The following is a 13,238-nucleotide window of genomic DNA, read 5'->3' as shown; positions in this document are numbered from 1 at the left end:
TCACTATAAAACATGGCTACAGACGTGCCCCTGTAACCTGTGTGTTCAGGTTTAAACATCCTTTACAACCTAGTAATATATCCATTTGCCAGGCTTAAACAGTCCTTTGTAATACTTAAATGTCACCCTAAAAGAAGGCTTTAAAAATACACTCAGCATGGTAGATGGTATTTTAAAAGTAACATATGTATCTTTAAGGGTTTACATGTTCTGGCAGGGAAAAAAACAAAAAGTTATTTTTAACTGTAGCAAGATTGAGGATCCTATAGTAAGGCTTTAGATTATATCATAACTCCATAAAATACATAACTTCATTTTGGTGCTAGCTCGAAAAATGATGTAAGGACTCATTGAAACAGGAATTTGAAATCCAACCTAATCATGAAGTCAGATCTTAAATTACTATTTTGAAGATGTCATTTTTAGAAAGATGGTATTTTCCTGCCTAAGCCAAATGTGCCTTGCTGCTACTGTTTAGGTTCATCTGACTATTAATCCTGTGGAGTGATGTATTTTCCTCTGAATAGTGGATAAAGGGCCTGGGTGTGTGAAAATGACTTTCTTCCTGGAACGATGGCTGGGGAGGGCATTGTCTTAATCACAATTCCTAGGGGCCTTCCCTCACCCACACAGAAGAACCTGACACCAAGCCTAATGATCCCTTTGCTTCTTTCATAACTGAGCCAAACCAAGAAGAGAGTGGGAAACTGACTATAACCAGTTTTTTAGGAATATTCAAAGGGGTTTCGCACACTCACAGGCAGGCACGGGGCATAAATGTGGCATCAATCAAAGGTAAGCCTACAGTTCCTACTAAAAACAAAAAAACACTGTATGCAGGTCAAAACCCCACACAGGGTAGCCCCTTTCAAGAGCAAGAGCCCTCACACACCCCAAGGGGTTTCATGCTTTATCATCGGGCAGCTCTACGTTTAGCCGGTTCTGCAATACCCAACATGCACCACTGGGGTGCTCTTTGCCAGAGATCTTTTCTGGTTACTGATGTGAATGGTGAGGTGCGGTAGAGGTATGGTGTTATGAGGGTGAGTAGTTTGGTGCAGGAAAGGTAAATTAAAAATGACTAGGGGAGATCCAAAATCCGTTTATTGTGTAGAGACCCAGTCATGATTAAAAGCAACAAAGCAAGTCAGTAATAGAAGCAATGATCCTTCTGATTCAGGTGTACGAATTGGAGAAGGTCAACATGTTTCTTGCCTATTTAATGTCTGCATGGATCATGTCAATTCCTCAGGATTAGAAACCTATACTACTCTCAGGGAGGTTGTGTTTAATGGATATATCTATATAATCCACCCCTTGCAATATAAGTGTTTGAAATTTTGGATTTTCAGACTTTCACCGGGATCATTCTATTTGGTGTATCACACCCGATCTTCATTGTGGTCAGCCTGAAATCACACCTATTTCCAGTCTATGGCCTCCATTTACCCTAAATGCTTTTTTACTCTATTTTTACTTCAACATTTAAGCATTTGCACATATTATTCAGTTTATTGGATTTTTGATTTTTGGGTGTCATTTTGTTTTGTTAGAATATTCTCCATTCTTCTAATTTGTTTTGGGGTTATTATTGTTTGGCGTTTTTACTTGATTACTGTGTTGGTATGGCATAAATACTTTACATATTTACCAAATCCAAGCCTATATGCTATGCACCATAGTTCAGTTTGATCTCAAGTTAACTTATTGACTTTCAGAATTTACCTTGACAAGAAATGTAATTTTTCCTTGAGGTGAGCAGTCCCCCACCCTAAATATCAATCCACTTTCTTACAGATTTCATCAGGGGGGGACATGTACTCATTGGAAAATTGAAAAACAATTTATTGAGGAAATGTTCAGCTACAAGTTTTGTATGTGGAATTGTACACCCAGTTCTACAGGTGGTTGTACACCTGGTTATAATTAAACACATGGAAAAACATGAAAACTAGAATCCTCCGATGATGGCAGATTCACAAACTGTTTCAGGAGTTATGTGAGAGTTTCAACACTGGCATAAATGTTCTACACATGATTGGCATTGGGCCTCTAGTTGGCTGAAGTATGCACCCTATCCAAGTAGAGACCACAATCCTAGTCATGGTAAGTCAGGTATACAACCTAAGTTATCCTGTGTATCCTGTGCTTACACTCTGGTAGCTTAGCACTGAGCAGTCAGGCTTAACGTAGGAGGAAATGAGTAAAGTATTTGTGCAGCACTTAAATCATAGTAACACAGTGAAAAACACAACAAAAAGACTCCACACCACTTTAGACAAATATCTATCTGAGTAAAACAAGACCAAAATGACAAATATCTAATAAGTAGAACTCAAGTTATGAATTTTTAAAGAATAAATTGCAATGTAGTACTCTAAAGTCAATAACGATAAAAGATTACTTGAGGTCATGCTAATCCAAAGTTCAGATTGACCTCGATGGAGGGCAAAGTGGCTACAGACCGACACAGAGCACGCTGAAAAAGTAACTTGGATGGAGGAAGCATCTCACCTAAGACTCAATGTGTCAGTTTCGATCCACATAGTCAGGGAGATGCATTGTCCCCCAAGGGTCCTCCCTCAGCCCTACCCTTTTCAACATTTACATGGCCCCGCTCACCAACATCCTCCGGCCACACGGAATCACTATCATATCCTACCCAGATGACACCCAGCTCGTCATCTCCCTCACCTGAAACCCTACCACCGCCAAAACCAAACCTCCATACCGGACTCCTTGACACCGCCAAATGGATGACAGCAAGCCACCTCAAGCTAAACTCCAACAAAATGGAAATCATCATCTTTGGCCCCAACAAAACAATATGGGATGACTCCTGGTGGCCCGTCGCCCTAGGTTTACCCCCAACACCCGCCACCCACGCATGCAACCTCAGCATCATCTTGGATTCTTCTCTCTCCATGACCCAGCAAATCAATGCCATCACCTCCTCCTGTGTCAAACACCCTCTGCATGCTGCGAAAACCTTCAAATGGATTCCCATAGAGACCAGAAAGACCGTCACCCATGCACTCTTCAGCAGCAGACTAGACTACGGAAATGCCCTCTACACTGGCACCACAGTCAAGCTCAAGTGAAAACTCCAGAGGATCCAGAACGCAACCGCCCGCCTCATCCTGGACCTCCCATGCCATGAACACATCCCCTCTCACCTCAGATCCCTTCACTTGCTTCCGATCGACAAAAGGATCATCTTCAAAGTCCTCATCCATGCACACGAATCCCTCCACAACACTGGACCAGCCTACCTCAACGAAAGAGTGAACTTCCACACTCCCACTCGTCACCTCCGCTCTGCCAACCTCGCACTCGCCACAGTCCCCCACATCCAACATGCCACCACCCAAGGCAGATCCTTCTCCTACCTCACCCCCAAAACCTGGAATTCCCTCCCCACCAACCTCCGCATGACTCAGGACCTCCTGTCTTTCAGAAAACACCTCAAGACATGGCTTTTCGAACAGTAATTGGCATCCCCCTCACGTCTTCCCCCCCTTACGGGTGAGTAGCGCGCTCTATAAAAAAAAATTTTGATTGATTGTCGTTGAGCCTCACAGGCAGGCCCCGCAGAAGCATCAAACTTATTTTAATGTGGGCGATGCAGCATCATCAAGCCACAAAGCAATGTCCTCAGATCATTGCTGCTTTGTCATTGAACCTTGCATGATGGGTGTCATGCTGGCTCTGGGTCAGAGCCTCTACCCTCTGCTCATTTCTGGTGACCTACTGACTGTATTTTTTAGTATTGTTGGGTATGTGGTTTGTCTGCACTATCTCTCTGTCACCCAGGGATACTAGGGTAACCTCTATACTCTCTATACTCTGCCCAATTCTATCCCAAGAGCTACACTAGCCAACCCCAGTGGCTGCCCACCAGTGGGGGGCTGTGCCCCCTTGGGACACTTGCCAACCCCCATGTAGTGCTCTTCTTTCTGGCACTCATAGCACTTCAAGGGAGCATTCCCTGCTGACTTACTGTCAGGGAATCACTTCTTTTTCTCAGTAGGGAAAGGGAACCCTAAGCCACAGAAATAGTTCAGGGCCCTTTAAAGAACTTCTTACTCTTTTTCTCCCCCACTCTTCTTTTGGTGATCCCCCCAGATAACGTCTTAGGAACCCTTATACTGATTCATTGGTCCACCTCCTTAGCAAGCTCTCTGTGATTAGTGAGCTTACTATCAACAAGGTGTTTGCACAGATTTGTAACACAAATACTGAGCAGGTATTCAGTTGGAAACAAATTGTACAACCCCTGGTAATCTTTTATATCTCTGTCCTTCACACAACCATCCAGTACCTTGCAAAAGTAAACCACACAATCAACCCATGTCTGTTGGTAAACTTCTATCTGTACTTCTCTGGGGTCAGACCAATGCTCCTGTTTAGGGCTTCCTTCAAGGGGGATACCACATCCTTACTCTCCCTTCTAGGGCCAGTAGAGTGTCCTTACCCTCACTTGGAATGTACCTGTACAGACTAGCTCCCCAAACCTCCTCAATGATCATCTGCATCTGTAGAGCAATGCCATAAGCCTCAAACCATTTGTCTATGTCATCTCCTACCACAAAGTCAGACACCAGGCCCAGGTTTATGTGGACCCTCCTGTCAGAGGGCACTGAATAATTGCTGCCACCATCATGACTGGACTCAGCCCGCCTGACCCTGATGTTCAGCTCTTTACATAAGCCCTTGAGTCAACATCATTTTCTTTTTCTCCATGGCCAATTTAGCTAGCTCCAGTTTTAACTTTCTCTTCTCCTTCCTGTCCTCCAGCTCCTATGGAGGCATAACTCTTGATGAAATGTTGCTCCCTGACATGAGAGGACTCACTGCTCTTTGCAATATATTATCCTCTTGGTTCCCAGGCAGCCCTGATTCTCCACTGAATTCTGGTCCAGCTCTTCGTCATCCTCAATGTCTACATCCTCTCCTCTGGGGTCTCATATGCTGCATCCCAAGCATCTATCCAGGCCCTCAGCTCCCTTTGCTGCTCCACCTTCTTGGCTGAAGCATTTAGTACAAACCCCAATTGCCTTGCAAAAATCCTTGAGCTGGGACACTGTATTTGTCTCAAGTTTGGCCAACTCAAAATCCAGGTTTGCAGGTGCAAGTGCAGATATAGTTCTGGGACCTCCAATCAGAGACCTGATTTACATAGAAAATAATTTATAAATTAAAACTGCCAATAAGATAGTGTAAAAAATGCCAATGGGGATCAGAGACAATTGATTACAATTGACGTAGATCTGGGTGGTTGTGTACAGAAAATTACTGGAAGGTACTGCACAAGTCTTATCCTAACCGCTGATCACCAATGTTAGAAAATGGGTCTCTAGCTTGCAGAGATATGCACCTTGACCAAGTAAGGACCACAACCTAGTCAGTTTAAGTCAGATACACAACCTAAATTAACCTGTGCTCACCCTCTGGTATCTTGGCACAAAGCGGTCAGGTTTAACTTAAGAGGCAATGTGTAAAGTATTTGTGCAATGCTTAAATTACAGTAGCACAATGAAAAAGACCACAAAAAGACTCTAGTTCAGAAAAAATGTGAATATCTGTTTGAACAAAACAAGACCTAAAGGACATAAATCCAATAGGTAGAACACACAAGTTATGGTTTTGTTTTTTAAATCAACTGCAATGTAGTGAGTTAAAGTCAATAGCGCTAAAATGTTGTTGGACTTTAGACTGTGGTAAATACAAGGTTCAGGTCACCCGCAATGGACGGAAATCCAGCTACAGAACCCAAGCAGGGCCAGCTGAAAAAGTTATTTGGATAGAGCAAACACCAGCACCGAAGACTTGATGCATTAGTTCCAGTCAACACAGTTGGGGAGATGCCTTGTCATTGAGCCTTGCAGTCAGGTCTTGTGTCATCATCAAATTTGCACTGTATCAGCTTTGAAGGGCACTGTGGTAGTTCAGAGCAGGGCAATGGCCTTTATTGTCTATTTTTTGATGGAAAACATATGCAAAGTCCTTTCTCAAGGCCCAGGACTGGATTGGCACTTCTTGGCAGGGCAGGACTCACAGTGGCAGAGTCCAGCATCTGAGGTAGAGTTGAGGGGAAGTCTTTGAAGGCCTTGAAACTTACAAAACAGGAGGCAAGCCAGCAAGTCCTTGAAGTCAGTTTGTTTTGCAGAGGATATAGAGAGTGAAATCCAGTCCTTCTCACTCTCTGGCAAGAGGCAGCAGGTAGCAGGCCAAAACATCAATGCAACTGGGCAGAGTGGCAGTCATTGCTCCTTCAGATCCAGAAGTACACTGATTTTGTGGGGTTTGTGGTCCAGTACTTATACTCCATGAGCCTTTGAAGTGGGGGATACTTCAATGAGTGGCCTTTCAAGTGCAGAAGACCCCGGCCCTTCCTTCCCTGTCTCCTGACACTCAACAGGGGGTTATGCAGTTCATTGTGTGGAGGCATGCACAACCCTATTCTGGTGTAAGTGTCAGCTCCTCCCTACCATCTAGCCCAGGAAGGCCCATCAACCTGATGATGAGCCATCAGGATGCAGCTACCTTTGTGTGTGAATATCTAGATGGAATGGACAAAGCTCAGCTGTCACCTACCTCAGACATGTATTCAGAGACAAGCAGAGGCAGAGTGATTAAAGTAAGAAAATTTAAACTTTCCAAAATTGGCATTTTCAGACTTACAATTTCAAATCTAACTTCACCATAAGCTGTGATTTCAAACTGTGAGTCCAGAAACACCATACTCCAAAGTTCTATATTTTCCATATTGGAAGGTTCAATTAAGGACTGCTTCAAGGCCCACTGTTAACTTGTGGAAGAGATAAGCCTTGCAGTAGTGAATGATGAATTTAATACTTTTTCACTACCAGGACATGTTAAACTTAAAAGTACATGTCACACTTTTTAAATACACTGCACCCTTCCCTTGGGGCTGACTAGGGCCTACCTTACAGGTGACATATGTAATTAAAAGGGAGGTTTCAGCCTGGCAAGTGGGGTCAAAATGGCAGTTTAAAGCTACAGGCACAGTGTCAGGCCTGAGGGATGTTTAAAGGACTACCGTAGTGGTTGGCGCAATCAGTACTGCAGGCCCACTAGTAGAATTTAATTTACAGGGGCTGGGCACATATATTGCACTTTACTAGGGACTTAGAAGTAAATTAAATATGCCAATTGTGATTAAGCCTATGTTAACATAATTTAGAGTACAGAGCACTTGCACTTTCGAACTGGTTGGCAGTGTTAAAGTGCACAGAATCCTAAAGCCAGCAAAAATGAAGTCGGACAACAGGGAAGGAAAAAGGCAAAATGTTTCAGGACAACCCTGCAGAAAGGGCCAGGTTCAAAAACAAGCACAGGAGTAACACTAGTGTTTCTTGGAACTCGTTTGAATTGGGCCAATTAGTTAACTCTTCACTCAAAAGTAAGTTGTTCTGTGTTTGATATTTGTTGTGAATCAGAAACCTCCTAGGTGTTTTGTTACTGCACCACAATATCTAACATGCATCTATTTCTGCAATACATCAATAAAACCAATTTAAAATTCTGCAATTATTTTGAATAAAATTGTGTCCAAATTTATTTTAGAAGAATTACTTTAAAAATTAATTTCTGAAAGGTTTAAAAAGAAGGTATCTAGTGGAAAAGGAACTCAATTGGGCGTTATGAATAAAGTAAATTGAAGTATCTAATTTTAAAAGTGTTTTTTGCAGCAATGTAGTGATCACTCTAGCTATATGACTGGTTGTGAACTTGCTCTTGATGTCATTCAATGAAACAAACAAGTAATGAGAACACATATTTTTTTCACTGGTAGTCTTGATGTATTAGAAATTGAGTGTATCTTCCTCTTTGCCTTGCCTCTGCCTTGCTGAGACTTAGAGATTTTCTCCCTAACCCTTGCAGAAGATTCTCGACTGAACTTCTGAAAGCTGGTGCTTTCCTTTTTACCTTACCTTTGCCCATCTTAGTTAGTAACCTGTTGCCCAAGATTACCTTTTTCCAAATTCTCTTTGCCCTATTTGTTCTTTTTGATTTTTTGCCCACATGTGTTTCACCCCACATATGTTTTCCCTTTATTTGACTAATAGGAGGGGTTCCCTGTGCCTAGCTAAACTGAACCTTGATGACTTGAAATTGCATTAATGCTTATCAAAACGGAGCAATGTTTATTTTCTGTAACTCAGATTAGATTGTTAATGTTTTGCATTGTCCTTGTCGATTATTTCGCTTTATTAAGGCTAGTCCATTTGAGCTTATTTCATCGACTTGGTCAACCATTGCAGATTCTGTAACTTTCGACTTTGTCTTGCAAGTTGTCTACATGACACTGAGCTTAAGTTTGTAATACATTTCCTTAGGTTTGTTCCTGACTGGAGTTTTCCTTGTGTGGCCAAATTGACCATACTGTGTAACTTAATTGGTTTGTACTGAAATTGTATTGTTCGATTCTACCACATTCTATGCAGGGTCCAAAGATCAGTTGACCTTATTGAGCGTTGATTTCTGCGAAGGATGAAAATGCTCCAGCATCATCAATCTACCAAATGTATTTATTAATCCTTCATCTTCTTCCTAACTGGCATACAATACCCTTACCATGGAGGATTATAGATAATCATGAAATAAATAAACAAGAACTGTGAGGATTTTCAGAACATGTCTAGTTTCTTGGAGCCCTGACAATTCAAGACATCCAATATTTATGACATCATAATACTGATGGTGTGATCTTAATATGGTAATTTCATTGTTGAGTAGAAGGCTCTATCAGGATTTTCCCCATTTCATAATTGCAACATCCCCTGCAACTTGGATATCAGTGAACTTTGTGATACCAATTCTGTTTGAGCTATGATGTTAAGACTGACTCTAAAGTATAGCAGATGTAGAACAGATGTGATTCAGCTATCTTTTTGGTAAAATGTTTTCCTTATATCCTTCTTTCTCTGGGAAATTACTAGTATGACATGTTTTCTGAACTAATGCATCTGGGGATATTTCTATGCTGGAGAAGGATGAGCACTTTCCCTACCCTTCCCTGTAGTGTGGGCCTCTCTCAGGGTTTATTATATTTCTCCCTTCCTCCACTTTCGGAGACCTAGGCCAAGTTAGATATCCACAAAAAATGAACGTATATGGATCTCTTAATGCTGTACATTGTGGGAAAGTTCAAGACTGTCTTCACTTGTTTCAGAGGCGGCCTATCACGAGGAGTCTATGAAGGATGCCATCACAGAAGAACTGTTAATGTCATTATTTCGTGTTGATTCTTACTTTTGGGGTGGCCTAAAGGATTAACTATGGATGTTGTCTCCTCTGGTTGACTTTAGGATTTGACTTAGCAGAATCTCTAGAAATGGCTATGGGAATGTCCATGAGTTAGGAAATTGTACTGGTCTTATTTTGGAAATGACTTTGGGGTAGTCCTTGGGATTTTCCTTTTGATATGCTTTGGGAATGGCCTTTTTCACAGTTGTGATTTTCCTTCAGAATTGGTGTGAAAAGCGGCTACTGGTATCCTTATTATTTGCTTTTTTTGCTGTAATGATATAGAGCTTTGGAAGATAGCATTTGATCTATTCACCCTTATTTCAGGTGTGTACTATTCAATTGTAGCTCAGGATGAGGTCTTACATTTAGGCAACTTGCCATTTTTAGGCACCTAATGCCTTCATTACACATTGGTGCTAGGAAACCTCCTTTGTGTAGTCTTGGCAACTTTTATTTTGACAGCATACTCCACAATATTATAGTTCTACATCAACTGGGCAAATCCTTTTTTTTTCTAGCTAGCACTGGACTGAATGCCAAAAGATATGGCTTGAAGAAAACAAATAATATCAACCTACATTGCACCAGATGAGCAAGCGCATACTACAAGTCTGATGCATGCTACACTCATATGGGTGGAGGTCTCCCCTAAGAAAATTATAAGAAAGTATGGAATCAACTTGTTCAATTTCTATCATAACTTTCAAACCGTTCATGGTCTCTTACATGTAGTAACAAAATTCCTTAATATAGAGCTGAGGTTCTTGATTTGTGGCCTGTGGGACCCTGGAGTTGTCTATCACCTACTCATGGGTTTCTTGGCCTCTTATAATTTCAAGCCATTATTTTCTTTCAATAAGCATGATCATTTTGTCAATATAATTGTGTAAAGGTGGTTCTTCCTATGAGTATGCTAGTTCCATCAATTAACAATATTATGTATTTGAGGTCTACTGTATTGTCTCCCCATGCATATGATATTTGTATGAATAAAATCAATAAAGATACATTTAAGAAATAATCATAAGCGTTTTAAAAACATTTTTTATGAGGAAGCTTATTTTTACTTCTGAATAGAGCATGTGCAAGTGTGCACAGTTGCCATTCACATTCACACACGCTCCAACCTGAATTAGCAATCAGCTTTTGACCAAGGCCCTCATTACAACCCTGGCGGTTGGTGAAAAAGTGGCTGTAATACCGCCAACAGGCAGGTGGTAATTACAACCAAATAATGACCATGGTGAAAGAGCTCAGATAGACAGCCACTTTACCACACTGACCGCCAGAGCGGAAACAAGAGCCACCATGGAGGTAGCTGCCTACAGCCAGACGGAAGCCAATGTTCCGCCCACCGTATTATGACAGCCCAATCCACCACCTTTTCCGGGGCTGTACCAACAACATCAAAAGCCTTGCGGAAACACTACACAGAAGGGAAAGGACTCACCATTGGAGACACAGGCAACAACCACGCTGCCATGGAGCCCAAGCTGCAAATATTTCCGATGATTTTTTACGTCCTACTCCACCATGAACAAAAACAACGGCGAAGACGATCACGGTGAGTACAGCCGCCTAGCACACGGGGGTTAAGAAAAAGAGAGTGACACACACATGCACAATACACACCTCCACCCCAGCACAATGCACAAAAGCAGATGCAGTAAGAAAACATATTCACCCTGGAATAATGCAAGGACTACAGGAATAGATGAAAGTTAGTGTAATAATATAAATACAGTAGACAGTACAAATACGTACATCCAATCTAAAAGAATATACATACGTATAATTCAAGGGACACTGTCCAGTCCTCAATGTGCGTGGGCCACCGGGCCACATGACAAAGTCCAAGGCCCCACTTGTCTCCTGCACCAACACAGAGAGAACACTGCAGGGGCATCAGTTGGAAAATAGGCAGGCACCTCAGGGGGATGGGGAACGGGGGGCACCTCAGCCGGCAGATGGAACAACACTCACTGGTCCTGGAGGGGGCAACATGCCCTGTGCTCTGTCCTGGTGAGTGCAAGGCCAGTCTCTCAAGTGGGTGACTTGCCCACATGCTCTGGAGGGGGCAACATGCCCATTGCTCTGTCCTGGGGAATGCAAAGCCACAGTCTCTCAAGTGGGTGACTTGCCCACATGGTCTGGAGGGGGCAACATGCCCTGTGCTCTGTCCTGGGTAATGCAAGGCCACAGTCTCTCAAGTGGGTGACTTGCTCACATGATCTGGAGGGGGCAACATGCCCTGTGCTCTGTCCTGGGGTGTGCAAGGCCACAGTCTCTCGAGTGGGTGAGTTGCCCACATGCTCTGGAGATGGCGACATGCCCATTGCTCTGTCCTGGGGAGTGCAAGGCCACAGTCTCTCAAGTGGGTGACTTGCCCAAATGGTCCGGAGGGGGCAACATGCCCTGTGCTCTGTCCTGGGGAGTGCAAGGCCACAGTCTCTCAAGTGGGTGACGTGCCCACATGCTCTGGAGGGTGCAACATGCATATTGCTCTGTCCAGGGGAGTGCAAGGCCACAGCCTCTCAAGTGGGTGACTTGCCCGCATGCTCTGGAGGGGGCATTGTTTCCTGTGAACTTCTTCATGGAGGGATGGGGTGAGTGGGTGGCTTTCCCACTGCTTTTGGAGGGGAGATTGTGCCCTGTGATCTTCATCCTGGGGAGGATGGGGTGAGTCAGTGGCTTTCCCACTTCTCTGGAGGGTCCATTGTACCCTGTGATCTTCATCCTGGGGAGGATGGGGCGAGTGGGTGCCATACCTACTGGTTCTGGAGGGGGCATCCTGCCCTGTGATCTTCATCCTGGGGAGGATGGGTTGAGTGGTTGCCATACCCACTGGTTCTGGAGGGGGCATCGTGCCCTGTGATGCAGATCTTGGGGAGGGCAAGGTCACAGTCGGGTGTAATTCCCACAGGATTTGCAGGGGGCAGGCTGCACAGCAGCACATAGAGGCAGGTCTACAGAATGTCTGCCGGTGGTGACGGCTGCTCAGGCGTGGCAGTGGTGTTGGTGCTGCTGCTGCTGGAAGTGGTTGTGGGGGGAAGCTCCTGCCCATCCCCTGCAGCCTCGGACAGCTGCCCACTGCTTTTGGTGGTGGTGTTGCTGCTGTTGGTGTTGGTTGGCGGGGGAAGCTCCAGCCCATCCCCTGCAGCCTAGGATGGCTGCCCAATGGTGGTGCTGCTAGTGCTGGTGGTGGTGAGGGTAAGCTCCTGGCCATCCCCTGCAGCCTCGGACAGCTGCCCACTGGTGGTGGTGGTGGAGCTGCTGCCGCTTGGGTGGTTGGGGGGAAAGCTCCTGCCCATCCCCTGCAGCCTCGGATGGCTGCACAACCATGGTTGGTGGTGGGGGATCCGACGGAGTCTTAGTACCAGGCTCTTGTCCTTCCTACCTGCTGGCCCCTTTCCCTTCTTGGCAGCAGCTGGGGATGGCTCTTTACCCTTCCTGGCAGCATCTGGGATGGCTCCTTGCCTTTCCTAGCAGCAGCTGGGGATGGCTCTTTGCCTTTCCTGGCAGCAGCCGGGGATGGCTCCTTGCTCTCCCTGGCAGCAGCTGGGGATGGCTCCTTGCCCTTCCTGGCAGCAGCTAGGAGTGGTTCCTTGCCCTTCCTGGCAGTGCTTGGGGCAGGCACCCTTTCCGTGAGGCAGCTTGGTGTCCTGGATCCTTTCTACCACGAGTGGGTGTGGAAACTACTGGGCCCCTGGACTGGGTGGCTGAGGTGCTTGCATGAATTTTAGCCACCCTGGCCAGACGTGAAAGACGGGTAGGGGAGTGGTAGGGAAGAGGTCAATGGTGGAGAGGAAAAGCTTCTTAGGGACATTGGGGAGGGGAGAGGGAGAAGGTATGGGAGTGGAGGAAGAGGGAGTGGTTGTGGAAGGTGTCTTCCTGCTGTGTTTGGGTGCAGGTGCATGGGCTGGATGCTGTTGTGAGGTGGATGGCTGTTGGGTGTCTGAGTG

This window comes from Pleurodeles waltl, chromosome 1_2 (assembly GCF_031143425.1).
Source record: "Pleurodeles waltl isolate 20211129_DDA chromosome 1_2, aPleWal1.hap1.20221129, whole genome shotgun sequence".
NCBI classification, from domain to species: Eukaryota; Metazoa; Chordata; class Amphibia; order Caudata; family Salamandridae; genus Pleurodeles; species Pleurodeles waltl.
The sequence above is the reverse complement of the archived record's forward strand: the minus strand, read 5'-3'. Positions refer to the sequence as shown.